Source organism: Myotis yumanensis, unplaced genomic scaffold (genome assembly GCF_028538775.1).
Source record: "Myotis yumanensis isolate MYYU_CA2020_CCGP unplaced genomic scaffold, mMyoYum1.0.hap1 SCAF_5, whole genome shotgun sequence".
Lineage (NCBI taxonomy): Eukaryota > Metazoa > Chordata > Mammalia > Chiroptera > Vespertilionidae > Myotis > Myotis yumanensis.
In genome coordinates this window covers 104,614,157-104,628,866 of record NW_027223756.1, presented here as the reverse complement: position 1 = coordinate 104,628,866, position 14,710 = coordinate 104,614,157, and the positions used below count along the sequence as shown (strand labels likewise).

Below are 14,710 nucleotides of genomic sequence, written 5' to 3'. Positions count from 1 at the left end.
TAGGGAGGCGGGAGGAAGCAAAGCGGGGAACCTCTGGGATTGGGTAAAAGGTAAGTTGATGGACACACGCTTCTTTAACTTAGCGGGGTGCAGAATAGTTAACAGTCAGCAATTACCATGATGGCCACAGTGAGGGAAGTTACAAGCGACCCTGACATTTCACAGGGTGGTTATCTTAGATGCAAAAAGACCATAGACAGGCTCAGTTAAGGACAAGGTTGACCGTGTCAGGGAAGATACTGGCCTAGGAGGGGACTACCCCCCATCACTGCTTTTAGTTCAAGTTTAATTTCAGGCTGTCCTTTGTAGTGACTGTAGGTCTCTGAGTTTGCGAGGCCGCCAGCGGGCCTCCCCTGTGCTTGTCAGGGTACCCTGTGTCCCCTCTTTCTGTCCACACCCCCACACCGGCATGCTACTGCAGGGCTAGAGCTGAAATATCTGTTTGAGCTGATCCCTGCCTGGCCTCTCACTTCCCCACTGCGGCGCCGGCCGGCCCCCTGCTCCGGGCTCCCTGACATGTGCTCCGGCACCAGTGCCCCCCAGAACTACCCCAGGTGGCTCCCATGCCCCGTCAGGCCTGATGATGGTGACTGAAGCACAAGACAGAGAAACAGCCTGGACCTGGCTGGACCCCAGGGAAGCCCGGCGTTCGCGCATGAACCGCCGTGCCCTGTGGGTGCAGAGATGAGCGGAGCAGAGTCTGAGTCTGACAGGCGTGTGCTGGGCGGGCCCTCAAGCTCCCGCTGTGGCGGGGGGGGAACCCCGAGTGGAGGTCGCACAGTAGGGGGCAGGGACACATCCCGCCCGGGGCGGACTGTGACACACTCACTGGTGACCTGTTAGAGCCGGAGCTACTGTTATGCGGGGGGGGGGGGGGGGGGGGGGGGGGGTCGGGCAGTTCTGAGGACAATGCCCTCCCTTTGTGTCTGGATTCAGCGTCCTCCCATGTGCCTCCCCTATCCTGTGTGCACCTACACTCCTGTGTGCACCTACACCCTCCTGTGGGCACCTACACCCTCCTGTGTGCACCTACACCCCTCCTGTGGGCACCTACACCCTCCTGTGGGCACCTACACCCTTCCTGTGGACACCTACACCCTCCTGTGTGCACCTACACCCTCCTGTGGGCACCTACACCCCTCCTGTGGGCACCTACACCCCTCCTGTGGGCACCTACACCCCTCCTGTGGGCACCTACACCCTCCTGTGGGCACCAACACCCCTCCTGTGGGCACCTACACCCTCCTGTGGGCACCTACACCCTCCTGTGGGCACCTACACTCTCCTGTGTGCACCTACACCCTCCTGTGTGCACCTACACTCTCCTGTGTGCAGCTACACCCTCCTGTGTGCACCTACACCCTCCTGTGGGCACCTACACCCTCCTGTGGGCACCTACACCCCTCCTGTGGGCACCTACACCCCTCCTGTGGGCACCTACACCCTCCTGTGTGCACCAACACCCCTCCTGTGGGCACCTACACCCTCCTGTGGGCACCTACACCGTCCTGTGGGCACCTACACTCTCCTGTGTGCACCTACACCCTCCTGTGTGCACCTACACCCTCCTGTGGGCACCTACACCCCTCCTGTGGGCACCTACACCCCTCCTGTGGGCACCTACACCCTCCTGTGTGCACCAACACCCCTCCTGTTGGCACCTACACCCTCCTGTGTGCACCTACACCCTCCCGTCTGCACCTACACCCTCCTGTGTGCAGCTACACCCCTCCTGTGGACCCATCACTTCAGCAAAGACATGAACCACAGAAAGAGGACGCGGCCTGGAATCGCACAGGAATGAGGAGTTTTAGGGTCAGGCCCCCTTTCCCGCTACGAGGCTCTGTCCTCCAAAGACGACTCCTCGGTACTGACTCGAGTACAAGCTGTCTTTCCCGCCCCCATGACCCGCTGTCTCCACCGTGACAGACCGTGATCGTGACAGAGAAACGAGTTCACCCTGTCAAGCCTTCCCGCTGCCTGTGAGCGTCGGCTGGGCTCCTGGGCCTCGGGAAGCCCAGGCGCTTGGAGGGGGCCTTGCCCCGAGGGCAGTGCTGTGAGGGATCAGTGACCGCCTGAGGCCCACCTGGATGTTCTGTTTTCTCCTGGATGTTTTGTACTTTCTATTCATTTTAATTCACTCAAACTCTAGTTTCAGTTCCATTTTTAAATCATAAACTTTAAAAGCGGCCGAGTGCCTCCCCGGCTCCTGTGAGTGACCCTGAAACCCTGAGGAGGGCCTGTCCCCCAGCCGGCCCCCGGGGGCCGCAGGCTCTCCATCAGTCACTGGGCCACCCCGCCGCTCAGAGGCAGTGATCCCCTCCCTCTGCCGGCAGCACGTCCCTCCTGGCCTCTGCTCACACGTTGTCAGAGGTCAGTGCTGACGCCTGTGACATGCCCCACACAGGATGGCAGACGCCCACACGCAAAGGCAGGAAATCGGAGGAGCTGTGTGTTTGTGCACATGTGAGTGTGTGGGCTCGTGTGCGCACGCGCGTGTGAATATTGGTGTGTGTGCATGTGTGCGAGTGTGCCTGTGTGAGTGCGTGCACATATGTGAGTGTGCATGTGTGTGCACGTGTGGGTGTGCACATGTGAGTGTGTGAATCTGTGTCTGTGAGTATGTCTGTGTCTGTGCATATGGATATTAATTATATACTCTACACACACACACACACACACGCTTTAAAAAATATATCCATTTTTGTCCCTTTGGTGTTGTTTCTGATGAGTAATCAAGGCAGAGTAGCCCCGAGATCAGCACCGCGGGCTGTGACCGTCAGCCACGTACCGGCCAATAGGAAACAGTTTCAAGCGTAAAACTTCTATCCTCAGGCTCAGCTTCCGATTTCTGTTTTAACTGTATTTTGGGGTGAATATGATTTTGTGGGAAAGGATCTGAAAGTGTGTGTAGAAAGTTCTGGATACTCCGTGCTCTTCTTCGTCACATTTCTTTTCTGGGCGTGTAACGTGTCCTCACCCCCAGGAGAGGGGAGGAGCCAGGGGTGGCTCTTCCATGTTAATATGTTCACGCCAGGGCCCGAATCCTTGTTCTCACCATGCTCCGCCCGTCGCTCCTCGGTGTGGAGCTGTCGGACGGGCACGGGGCTGGGACTGGGTGGTTTCCAGTAGCCGGGCCAGCACACTCACCGGTTTCCACATTACAGGGCAGAAGCCACTGTGGACGACAGGGACAGAGAGCGGGGAGACCGAGGGAGGGGGGCAGCACTGGCGTGTGAGAGTGCGGGCCTGTGTGTGTGTGCGGGCCTCTGTGTGGGGGTGGGAGCCTGTGTGTGTGTGCGGGCCTGTGTGTGTGTGCGGGCCTGTGTGTGTGTGCAGGCCTGTGCGGGGGAGGGGGGGGGGGAGGGGGGGGGACTGTGTGAGTGTGGGGGCCTGTGTGAGAGTGCGGGCCTGTGTGTGTGTGCGGGCTTCTGTATGGGGGTGGGGGCCTGTGTGTGTGTGGGGGCCTGTGTGTGTGTGCGGGCCTCTGTGTGGGGGTGGGGGCCTGTGTGTGTGTGCGGGCCTGTGTGTGAGAGTGCGGGCCTGTGTGTGTGTGCGGGCCTGTGTGTGTGTGCGGGCCTCTGTGTGGGGGTGGGGGCCTGTGTGTGTGCGGGCCTGTGTGTGTGTGCGGGCCTGTGTGGGGGGGTGGGGGCCTGTGTGTGTGCGGGCCTGTGTGTGTGTGCGGGTCTGTGTGAGTGTACGGGCCTGTGTGAGCGTGCGGGCCTGTGGGGGGGGGGACTGTGTGAGTGTGGGGGCCTGTGTGAGTATGGGGGCCTGTGTGAGTGTGCGGGCCTGTGTGAGTGTGGTGGCCTGTGTGGGGGGGGGCTGTGTGAGTGTGCGGGCCTGTGTGTGTGTGCGGGCCTCTGTGTGGGGGTGGGGGCCTGTGTGTGTGCGGGCCTGTGTGTGTGTGTGGGCCTCTGTATGGGGGTGGGAGCTTGTGTGAGTGTGCAGGCCTGTGTGTGTGTGCGGGCCTCTGTATGGGGGTGGGAGCTTGTGTGAGTGTGCGGGCCTGTGTGTGTGTGCGGGTCTGTGTGAGTGTGTGGGCCTGTGTGAGTGGCGGGTCTATGTGAGTGTGCACATGTGTGAGTGTGCAGGCCTGTGTGTGTGTGCCGGCCTGTGTGTGTGCACAGTCCAGGGAGCGAGTCCCCGGCCGGAGGCTCAGCCAGGCGAGGTGTGGCCGGAAATCAGGGCCGCCTGGGAAGGCTGAGTAGCCCGAGTCAGTTGGATGCTGAAGGAAATCAGAAACAGTCATGGGACGAGATGCTGGAACGTGGCTGTGGCCATAACAGCGAGCGCTGGGGACGGACGGGTCCAGCCACACGCTCACGGTTTAAGCCAGAGAGTGGCTGGGTCGGAGCCGGGCTTGGAGAAGACCACGCATGTGAAGGAAGGAGGTGTTTGTGAGAAGACGGTTCAAGAGCCTGTTACAACAAGATCAGCACAATAGTCATTACATGCATTTTTTTGTTTGTTTGTTTTTATTTATTTCAGAGAGGAAGGGAGAGGGAGAGGGAGAGAGAGACATCAATGATGAGATGGAGTCATGGAACGGCTGCCTCCTGCACGCCCCACACTGGGAATCGAGCCTGCAACCCAAGCCTGTGCCCTGACTGGGAATTCCACCGTGACCTCCTGGTTCATAGGTCGATGCTCAACCACTGAGCCACGCCGACTGGGCTATATATGTTTTTTAAAAATAGTATTTGTTTAGCACATGAGTGTACGCTAAGCGCAGTGCTAATCATTAAGGACAACACTCAGAGGAAATACGTGTACGTTTTCTGAATGAATAAAACACGGCTTAACATATTCAAATGGCCGCGGAGCGGAGCAGTGACGGAGGGCAGAAGGAGCCCAGACGGTCTGTCTTGAGAACAGCGGCTTGGGTGTGGGCTGGAGCCTCGGCGCCACTGACGTTTCTCTCTCTCTCCCCCTCTCCCTTCCTCTCTGAAGTCAATACAAATAAAAATCTGCAGAAGGTAATAGAGATGTCATATTGAGAGAATCGACGGCTGACGGCAGTTCTCCGGTTCAGAACGCCTCCTCACAGAGTCTGCAGCAGAATAAACCCCAAACAAATCCCGCCCTGGGTGCACGGGAATGACTCAGGGCAACGCAAGGCCCACAGTCCTGCGGGAGGAATGCAAGGGAGACCAGCTGCTGCTTTTTCCAAAGCCCAGTGGGAGGGAGCAGAAGTCCTCTTCTCGGGGCCTCGTTTGTCTTTTTCTTTGCAAAACGGAGACACCGTCCTCTTCTGGGCATAGAAGCTGAATGATGAGGAGGCACTTATCCCAGCCTCAAAACTCCGCTCCACACAGATCTGGTCTGTTGAATAGAAGTTGCTTGTTTTTTTGTTTTGTTTTGTTTTAAATCTATTTTTATTGATTTCAGGGAGGGAAGGAGAGGGAGAGAGACATAGAAATATCAATGATGAGAGAGAATCATGGATCGGCTGCCTCCTGCACGCCCCACACTGGGGATCGCGCCTGCAACCCGGGCCTGTGCCCTGGACCGGAATCAAACCTGGGACCTTTCAGTCCACAGGCTGACGCTCTATCCCAGCCATGGGCAAACTACGGCCCGCAGGCAGGATCCGGCCCGTTTGAAATGAATAAAACTAAAAAAGAAAAAGACCGTACCCTTTTATGTAATGATGTTTACTTTGAATTTATGTTAGTTCACACAAACACTCCATCCATGCTTTTGTTCCGGCCCTCCGGTCCAATTTTTTTTTTTTTAATATATTTTATTGATTTTTTACAGAGAGGAAGGGAGAGAGATAGTCAGAAACATCGATGAGAGAGAAACATCGACCAGCTGCCTCCTGCACATCTCCCACTGGGGATGTGCCCGCAGCCCAGGTACATGCCCTTGACCGGAATTGAACCCGGGACCTTTCAATCCGCAGGCCGACGCTCTATCCACTGAGCCAAACCGGTTTTGGCTGGTCCAGTTTAAGAACCCATTGTGGCCCTCGAGTCAAAAAGTTTGCCCACCCCTGCTCTATCCACTGAGCCAAACCGGCCAGGGCGCAAGTTATTTGTTTTGGGGCACGAGCATATGTTTCACCAGAGGAAACTGGGTTGAGGGTGGTGGGGGGGGCGAGGGAGAGGCCATTATCTTTGGGGGAAATAATACTGGAAAACATTAGCTCTGAGGAGAGGCCTGAGCCCTGGCTGACTAGTCATGAGCTATAATCTCGTGCAAGTTCGTCATCAGCATCTCGCTTTCCTGGCGCGTGGCCTGGGAGCCGGTGAGAGCCCACCTTCACCAGCTCCTGGGCGGTTAAGTGAGCGCGCCCGTGAGTGACACTGAGAAAAGCCTGGCACTTTGTGAAAATCAGCGGCCTCACTCGCTAACGGGGAGCCGAAGGAGACAGATTCCCGTGACTTTGTCAATAGTGCGAAGGCCACACCCCGCTGATGCTCAGCCAGGACTCCGTTTCGTTTCAGCATCTCAGACGTGTGGGCTCGTCTTTAACTGATCGCGTCTCCGTTTAATGAGGTGCCGTAACTAAAACAGATTTTGTTTAAACGGAGGTCTCGGGTCCTAATGTGCCTGCCTTTTTGCTTGATACAGGTTCCCACGGCGAAATCTGAAAGTTGCCGATATTCCCTGTTTTGCCCCCTTGTATTGAGAAATAAACCTTTGCTCATCAGAGAGCGACTACGTGCTATGGAAAACAGGCGTTTCGTCTAGTCCAGCGGTTCTCAACCTGTGGGTCGCGACCCCTTTGGCGGTCGAACGACCCTTTCACAGGGGTCGCCTAAGACCATCCTGCATATCAGATATTTACATGACGATTCATAACAGTAGCAACATGACAGTTATGAAGTAGCCACGAAAATAATTTTATGGTTGGGTCACAACATGAGGAGCTGTATTTAAAGGGCCAGAAGGTTGAGAACCACTGTTCTAGTGGCTTACTATTCAGTGGTCGGGCGTGCATTCAATGTAACTGTGCGATCCACTGCGGTTGCAAATGCATAATATGAGGGTACAGGGCATCAAGTCATCGCACACGTCAAGGGAAAAATCCGCTGCCTCTTTAAATGTTACAGCACAAAAATAAAAACGGTTTCTGGAGTCTGTATTCCATTGTTAAAACTGTCAGTTATTTATTTAACATTTGAAAATATCAAGGCATCAATGGTATTTATTTATTTTGTGTTTGTATGACACTCAGTTTTATTGTATACGAGGGGCCCAGTGCACAAATCCGTGCACCTTAAAAGGAACTGTGGGCCTTGAGGCTGCAGTGGGCACAGGGGAGGGTCTCAGCCCATCCTCCGTGCCCCCACCCGGCCCCTCCCACCAAAACCCCCAGTCCCCTGTCTGCCAGCAGCCCCGCTTTAGCCACCACTGCTCCCACACGCTGAAGGCATGGAGTGAATGGGGCCGGTGCCAGCAGCGGGTGCAAGTGGCGGCTGCTGCCCCTATCACCCCTCAGGAGCAGGGGGAGGTGGAGAAGCCCTCAGGGGTGATCTGGGCCAGGAGCTGCTGCTTGCACCCACTGATGGAGCCATCGGGGCTGGCGCCAGGCACCAGCAGCAGGTACAGGCAGCAGCTCTGGCACTGGCAGCGGGTGCCAGCACCAGGTGGGACCGTGGTGCACGGGAGCGAAGAATTTTCAGTAACCACCAGAGCCTCACCCCAATGACAGTGATCAGCGCCCTGCCTTGGTCTGGCACCCTTGCTCACCTGCTCCACCATCCACCCTGGCCAACGCCCGTCATGTTCTGTGCACATCACCTGGTGGTCAGCGCACGTCATAGCGACCGGTTGTTCGGTTGTTCCGCCATTCGCTCTATTTACTTATTAGGGTTTTATAGAAAGAGATTAGTTTCTGGTGGGCAGCGTGGTGGTTAGACAATTACATAATCTATGAAGTGATCCTCCCTGCCTGGTACCATGTAAGGCATCGGTGGCATTTAACTTTTTCACCACTTTATTAAGGTGTGATTGGCATGTGAAAGGCTGTACCTATTTAATGTCTCCAACTCAAGGAGTTCGGGAATGAGTACGTTCCTGTGAAACCATCTCACCAAAAGGACCTAAACTTGCCCATTGCTTGGCAAAGCTTCCTCCCTCCTCCTAATACAAGTGTGAGTATTCGAGTTAGCGTTAGTCCCATGTTATTGTTGTGTCAGTAAGAACATGTAACATAAGATACACCTTCTTAGCAAAGTTTAAACAGACAACACCGTGTTGTTAGCTATAAGCGCTCTGCTGTGTCATGGGTCTTCAGAGCGGACTTATCCTGCCTAACTACAATGCCGTACCCTTTGGCCATCACCTCTCCCCCCCCCACCCCCTCCCCCAGCGCCGGCCACCACCATTCTACTCAGTTTCTGTGAGTTTGACTATTTTGGATTCCACAGGTGGGCGAGAGCTACAGTGCTTGTGTTTCTGTGTCCATTTCACATAATACAATACCCTCCAGGCCACGGTGTTGTTGCAAATGGCGGGATTTCCTTCTTCTTCAAGTCTGTGCAATATTTCATTGTGTGCACGCACCACACGTCTACACCCTTTCATTCATCCATGGACATGTGGGTCGTTCCCGTGAGCAATGTTGCAATAACATGGGAGTGCGGATCTCTCAGAGACCCTGGTGACAGTTCCTTCGGCTGTATGCTCAGACGTGGGGCTGCTGGGTTGGACCGGAGTTCTATTGTAGAGTTCTTCAAGAACCTCCATCCTGGTTTCCACAATGACTACAACTTATACACTTTCACTAGTCATTTGTTGAACTTAGAATATGCATTAAGGCAGTTAAATATTATGGCAGTAATTTGGTTGAGCATCGTCCCAGGCACCGAGAGGTCGCTGGTTCAATTCCCCGTCAGGACACATGCCCAGGTTGCAGCCGGATCCCCAGTAGGGAGCGAGCAGGAGGCAGCCAATTGATGTTTTTCTCTCTCTCTCTCTCTTTCCCTTCCTCTCGATGTTTTTTTCTCTCTCTCTCTCTTTCCCTTCCTCTCTCTCCCTTCCTCTCTCTTACTAGTAAAATCAATAAAAGCATTTTTAAAAAGAAATTCTATTATAAAACAATAGAATAAATAGAATTTATAGACAATACATGCAAAAATACTGGATTTAGGTAAAAACCAGTTTTGGAATTGTAAAGCCATGCTTTCTTCAGATGCTGAAGATCTCATTGGAAAGACCAGACCCAATTTGTCCAACATCCTTTCTTTTGGTCTGAAACCCGAATGGATTGCAAGTGAAATGTAAAACCAGTGTTCCTGTTTGCCTGCAAGTAACTCTTTTTTTTTTTTTTAAATATATTTTATTGATTTTCCACAGAGAGGAAGGGAGAGAGATAGAGAGTTAGAAACATCGATGAGAGAGAAACATCGATCAGCTGCCTCCTGCACATCCCCTACTGGGGACGTGCCTGCAACCAAGGTACATGCCCTTGACCGGAATCGAACCTGGGACCTTTCAGTCCGCAGGCCGACGCTCCATCCACTGAGCCAAACTGGTTTCGGCAATAACTCTTACAGATGATATTTTGTAAAAGATATCGGACGTTCCATGTGCTTCTGAGAGTCACACCCGTATCTGCAACATCTGTTTTTCGTTTCGAAGGAAGGTGGCAATGCCCAGCACATGTAAGCGAAAGAGAAGCAAAACTGACTTCTTCAGAATGTTTGGACACATTAAGCTTATCCATCTGAGCCAAAATCTCTTTCTACCCTTATATCCTTGAGCAATCTAACTTATCTTTTTAAAAATCTTTTTTATTTATCTGTCCATTCATCTCTATTATAGTACTAATGCACAATGTTTACTTCTCAATTAATTTTATAAAGAGAATAGAACGCAGGAAGTAAATGGTTTGCTCGAGCTCATTTTAAGTTATCATTGCTTATTAAATGGAATATTCCAGAAAAGGCCAGGACACATGATAAACACGTCATGTATGAGGTGAATCATGTGAAAAACTTCATAGGCATTTTCGCTCTCACCATTATACTCCTGCGAGCTTCACTTCACATATAAATAGAATAGTTAAAACTTTTGGATTATTTCACAAATTTTTACTATTAGAGCGATATTTCAAAATCTTATTTCGATGTATTCAATTAACAATCACTTTAAAATGCTAATTGATGAAATTTGCTTACTTTATGTATTACAGTTTGCCTAATTTGTTTCATTATTTTAAGGAATTTTCACTCTTATAAATGCTGTGTTGGACCTACAATGGAGAAAAACAGTGTGTGTGTGTGTGTGTGTGTGTGTGTGTGTGTAGAAATGATCATATGAAATATCTCTGCTAGAAAAAAGTATTATTTCTTATTATATAAATTCACAAATATGTGGCACCCCCTCCCCCCCAAACAATATGAATACGTGCCAAAGAGGGGCGTCGCCATTTCCTACCTGCTACTCCCCACATTCAAGACAAATATTTTTTTTTCTCTTCAGTCACACCCCCAAGGTCTCACACGGTGGCTTTTCAGTCTGTCACCCTCTCCCACCCGGTCACACCATGTGGCACCCTTAAGCCACTCACTGAGACCTGGGCTGCAGGCGGGACAGGCACCCACCCCCCAGGCGGGAGGGCGAATGAGGTGAGGCTGGTTGAACTCTGGAAGCAGAGAGGAGTCGGGGAGGCATGGAGACTCAAATCCCACCGTTTGGGGGTCAACAAGCCTCAGAGACACCCTGCCCAGGGGGGACGGTGCCTCCACCACCTCCTCCTACTGGCCACCAGAGCGCTGAGGCTTGCGAGTCCCTGAGCCCACAGAAGAGGGAGAAATGACTGCCAGAAGGAGGACTCGGGAAGTCCCCCAAGGCAGACATTTTAAGCTATACACTGTGTTTCACATATTAAATTCCTGTCCTATTCGCATATTTAAAATGGCATTTCAGCTCCTCTGCGCACCACTGTTCAGAGCTAACTTTGCTTTTGAATCTCTGGGACCACCAAGAAGCGTGTGTTCGATCGCAGGCATCGCTTCCACAGTGACCTCTCGACATGAAGATGCATGTTGTGTGTTCCCAGGGAGGGGAGTTCTGCTCATTCACAGCAACTCGCTCTCTCAGACAGTTTTCCCAAATAAACGCAGACAAGTCCTGCTGAGCGTGGTCGGCCTGAGGCCCCAAGGCCCAGCTGTCCTGCTGGGGGCAGGCCGGCGGCACCCCCAGGCGGCGCTCTGGTGGGAAGTGAATTCCGTCTGAATGACTCGCTGCCCAGGTGGCATGTGTCACTTCTTCCAGGAGGACAGCAACATGAGGAAGGTGTGACAGGGGAAGCTGGAGGTGTGGGGGGGCCCATTGGAGGAAGCGCCGCTGAAAGAGGCTGCGGGAGGGTTAGTGGGAGGAACTCAAGTTCAGACCCCAGCCCTTGCGGCTGCCGCTGCGCAGAGGCGCCCTGGGGACACGGGGCCCCGGGACCCATCGCAACAGGGTGAGCATTTCCCGTGGTGCACCCCAAGTGTCCGCGTGGAACTGTTCTCCTTAGTTACTGGGAGTCCGAATCAGAGAGAGCGGAAGTGACTGTGATGGATTTCTGGGCTGGCGGAGTGGACTGGCCACCCATTCCCTGTTTAGGACAGAAACTTGGAGGAAACACACAGTGACAGGAGGGGATGTGACTTTGGGGGGTGGGCACGCGGCACAATATGCAAATCTTGTAACACGGAAACCCACACCCGAAACCTATGTGTTCACGTTGACCAATGTCACCCCAATAATAACAGGAAACACAAGGTGGTGATAGACCAGAGAAAAATTGTAAAAGAGCAATAAAGACTATCACTTCCCTCCAGTAATCAGAGAGGTTTCTTTGAAGAGTTTCGTAAGGAGCAGGCGTTGACTTTTCGCGGCGGCTGGAGTGTGGATGGTTTCCTGTGGCTGCCCTGGGTCCGTGAGCGTCTCAGCTCATGGGAAGGCGGGTGTGTCTCTGCAGTTCTCATGTGAAACACTACCTGCGGCTATGATCACACGTGTCCTGTGAAACCCCTTCGCTAGCGAAGGGAGGAGCGTGGTGGGAACGAGACGCTGTGATGTCCGTGGGTATGAGGCTGGGTTCTGTGAGCAATGGGGCAAATGCAACTTCTGTTTATGCCCTAAGATTGCATCACTCATTCCATACCCACCCCAGCGTCTCTTCCAGTCAGTTTCTGATTCCGTCACCTCCGCTAAGATCAGTTCTCACTGCTATAGTCGGGGCAAGGCCGTTGACTCGTTTGTCTCATTTTGTTATTTGGGAGGAAGTTGTTATAATTTGGACAGTCCCTCCTATTCACACTCAGGAAAGTTTTAGTAATTTCCTATTCGGTGCTGTGTGCAAATGGCCAACAACGTTCTTGGTTCTTTGTCTCAAAAAATCTAATTCTGAGTGTGAGTGTGTGTTTGTGTGTGTGTGCGCAACTTCAGAACTTTGCCTCCGTGTCAGCTACTAATCAATTCTGACTCATTTTTAAATATAAAAAGGCACAATTAATTTTTGTTCCCTGCTAGGTTTGTATAATTTAATTCTAAGGCTTTCTTACTGCTCTACTTAAAAAAAAAAAAAAAGAGCTCCCATGGAGTACAATTCCTCTTTGTACCATTCCTACTGAAAACAAGGGAACTGAGAGAAATCTTGAAATCTAAACAGGCTCTGAAAATGCTCCCTCAAACGTCGCTGCCTTTACCTCAAGGCAGGAGAAGTCAAGTCAGAGCTGTGTATTCTGCTACAGAATAAGACCACATCAGGATTTCAATGTACAGAAACAAAGGGAGAGAGAAAGAGAAGGAAAGAATAATAAATAGGTGGAAGGAGGTAAAGTTAAACTGCTTTAAAAATCTCAGGGCAAAGTAGTAAAATTTAATACAGAAAACAAAAAGAATCGATTCCCATATGGGAAAACGGGACATGGGAATGTAACCGAAACCAAGGTCCGGCTGCCTGGCACCATGTCTCCGAACTCAGGAGACAAATGCTGGTGAAAAGGAAAGAGGTTTATTCAAGTGCCAGTCACCCATGGAGATGGGGGACTCTTAGCCAAAGCCACATCAATATCTCCGTGCAGGCAGGCGTTTTGATAAGGAGAGGGAGGCAGAGCAGAACAAAAACACCAAGGGGAGGAGGTTGGAAAGTCCTGGAGCAGATCAGCACAGTCCATTCTGGTCAAGACCTTGAAACTGGTCACGCGATGGTTCAGTGTGTGTCATCCTGGCGTGTGTCATGTTCGTTGAAGGCCAGCAAGTCTCCCGGAACTGGGATGGCTGAAGGTCGGCATCTGTACCTTTTGGAGTTAGTTCCTAGGGTTCTCATACAAAATGCTGCTTCTCTATACATGTTAAAGTCAGCGTTTGCAGAAACAAGGCCAAAAGGATGCTGGGGTGGGTTACAATTCCCCGCTGTTACAGGAAAACCGAAGGCCTTACTCCGATATCAGGCTCATACAAGAATTTGCCAAATACTTTGCATTTCCTCTGCAGTGGTATTATTGGAGTTGCTTTGCCATTCAAACCAAGTCCACGAACAAGCACGTAGGGCAATGACACAATTTAATATCATTGACATTGACCAAGCAGTTATCAAAAGTGGCCGTGTGGCTCCGGTGAACGGACGGCTGCGAAAGATAAAAGCGTGATTTCCTGTGCCCAGCAAGGAGGAAAAAAACAGAGATGAGAAGGGGCCCTGTATGTGTGTATGTAAATCCATACATGTGTATATATGGACACATACATGTGGACACACACATGCCTGTGCTTGCTGGTTTCACTAGTCACTAACAGTCGGGACGTCCTTCCAAGCCTTGCAGCGTGATGCACTGGTGCCAGCGCTTCCCTGGGAGAGACACCAGCAGCGGGATCAGTAGCCGCCGGGCAGCTAGACAGCGCCCATCTCTGCTGTGTGTGATGAGTGTGACGTGTGATGCGTGTGACACGCAGAATCTTCTGGCCACAACTGACAGAGCTGTGTCTGTGCATCCAGGTCATTCGTTCAGCTGGGTGGCTGAATTCATGTTTATTCAGTCAGCCAAAATTACAGCCCCTCCCCCCGCCGGGCTAGCTCGAAATATGGAAACAGCGTACGCTAAATGTCAACTGCAGACCTGTAGGCAACTGTTTTCAGAAACAAAAATGATTGGATTTTAAATTTTTGCCAGATGTTTTATTTTACTTTTTAAATATTTTTATTGATTTCAGAGAGGAAGGGAGAGAGAGATGGAAACATCAGTGATGAGAGAGAATCATTGGTCGGCTGCATCCTGCTGGGGATGGAGCCCACAACCCGGGCTTGTGCCCTTGGCAGGAATCTAACCAGGGATCCTTTGGTCCACAGGCCAATGCTCTATCCACTGAGCAAACTCACTAGGGCAGATATTTTACAATTTAAGCATAGCTTTCGTGTATTGACCTTTGACCTTGGTTGGACACTGAAAGAGAAGTGAAATAGAAAGGATGCCACAGCGATGCGTGGGACCGAGGCGTTGAATGAGCATTTTTAATAGCCGAACAATAGGTATGAAAGCAGCAATAATAAAAGATACTTATTTTACGACTTCTCTTGAATGGCATGAGGCTCGGTGTCCTACAGATTTTAACTCAAATCCTCGGAACAATCGAATCACAGGTGCAGCCAGCATTTGATTTCACAAACAGCACCAGAGAGGCCCTGAGGACGGAGGACCTGCCCCAGGCCTGGGGGCCAGCAGGGAGTGAGCTGCCACCTGAACCCCAGAGGTCTGGCTTCAGAGCT

General features: G+C 51.9%; 1 protein-coding gene across 4 annotated transcripts in view; it reads left to right on the top strand.

Moving 5' to 3' along the window:
- The window catches only part of NDST4 (N-deacetylase and N-sulfotransferase 4), a 169,811-nt gene that overhangs the window by 21,580 nt on the left and 133,521 nt on the right, over positions 1 to 14,710 (top strand). The gene's annotated exons all lie outside the window — the stretch shown is intronic.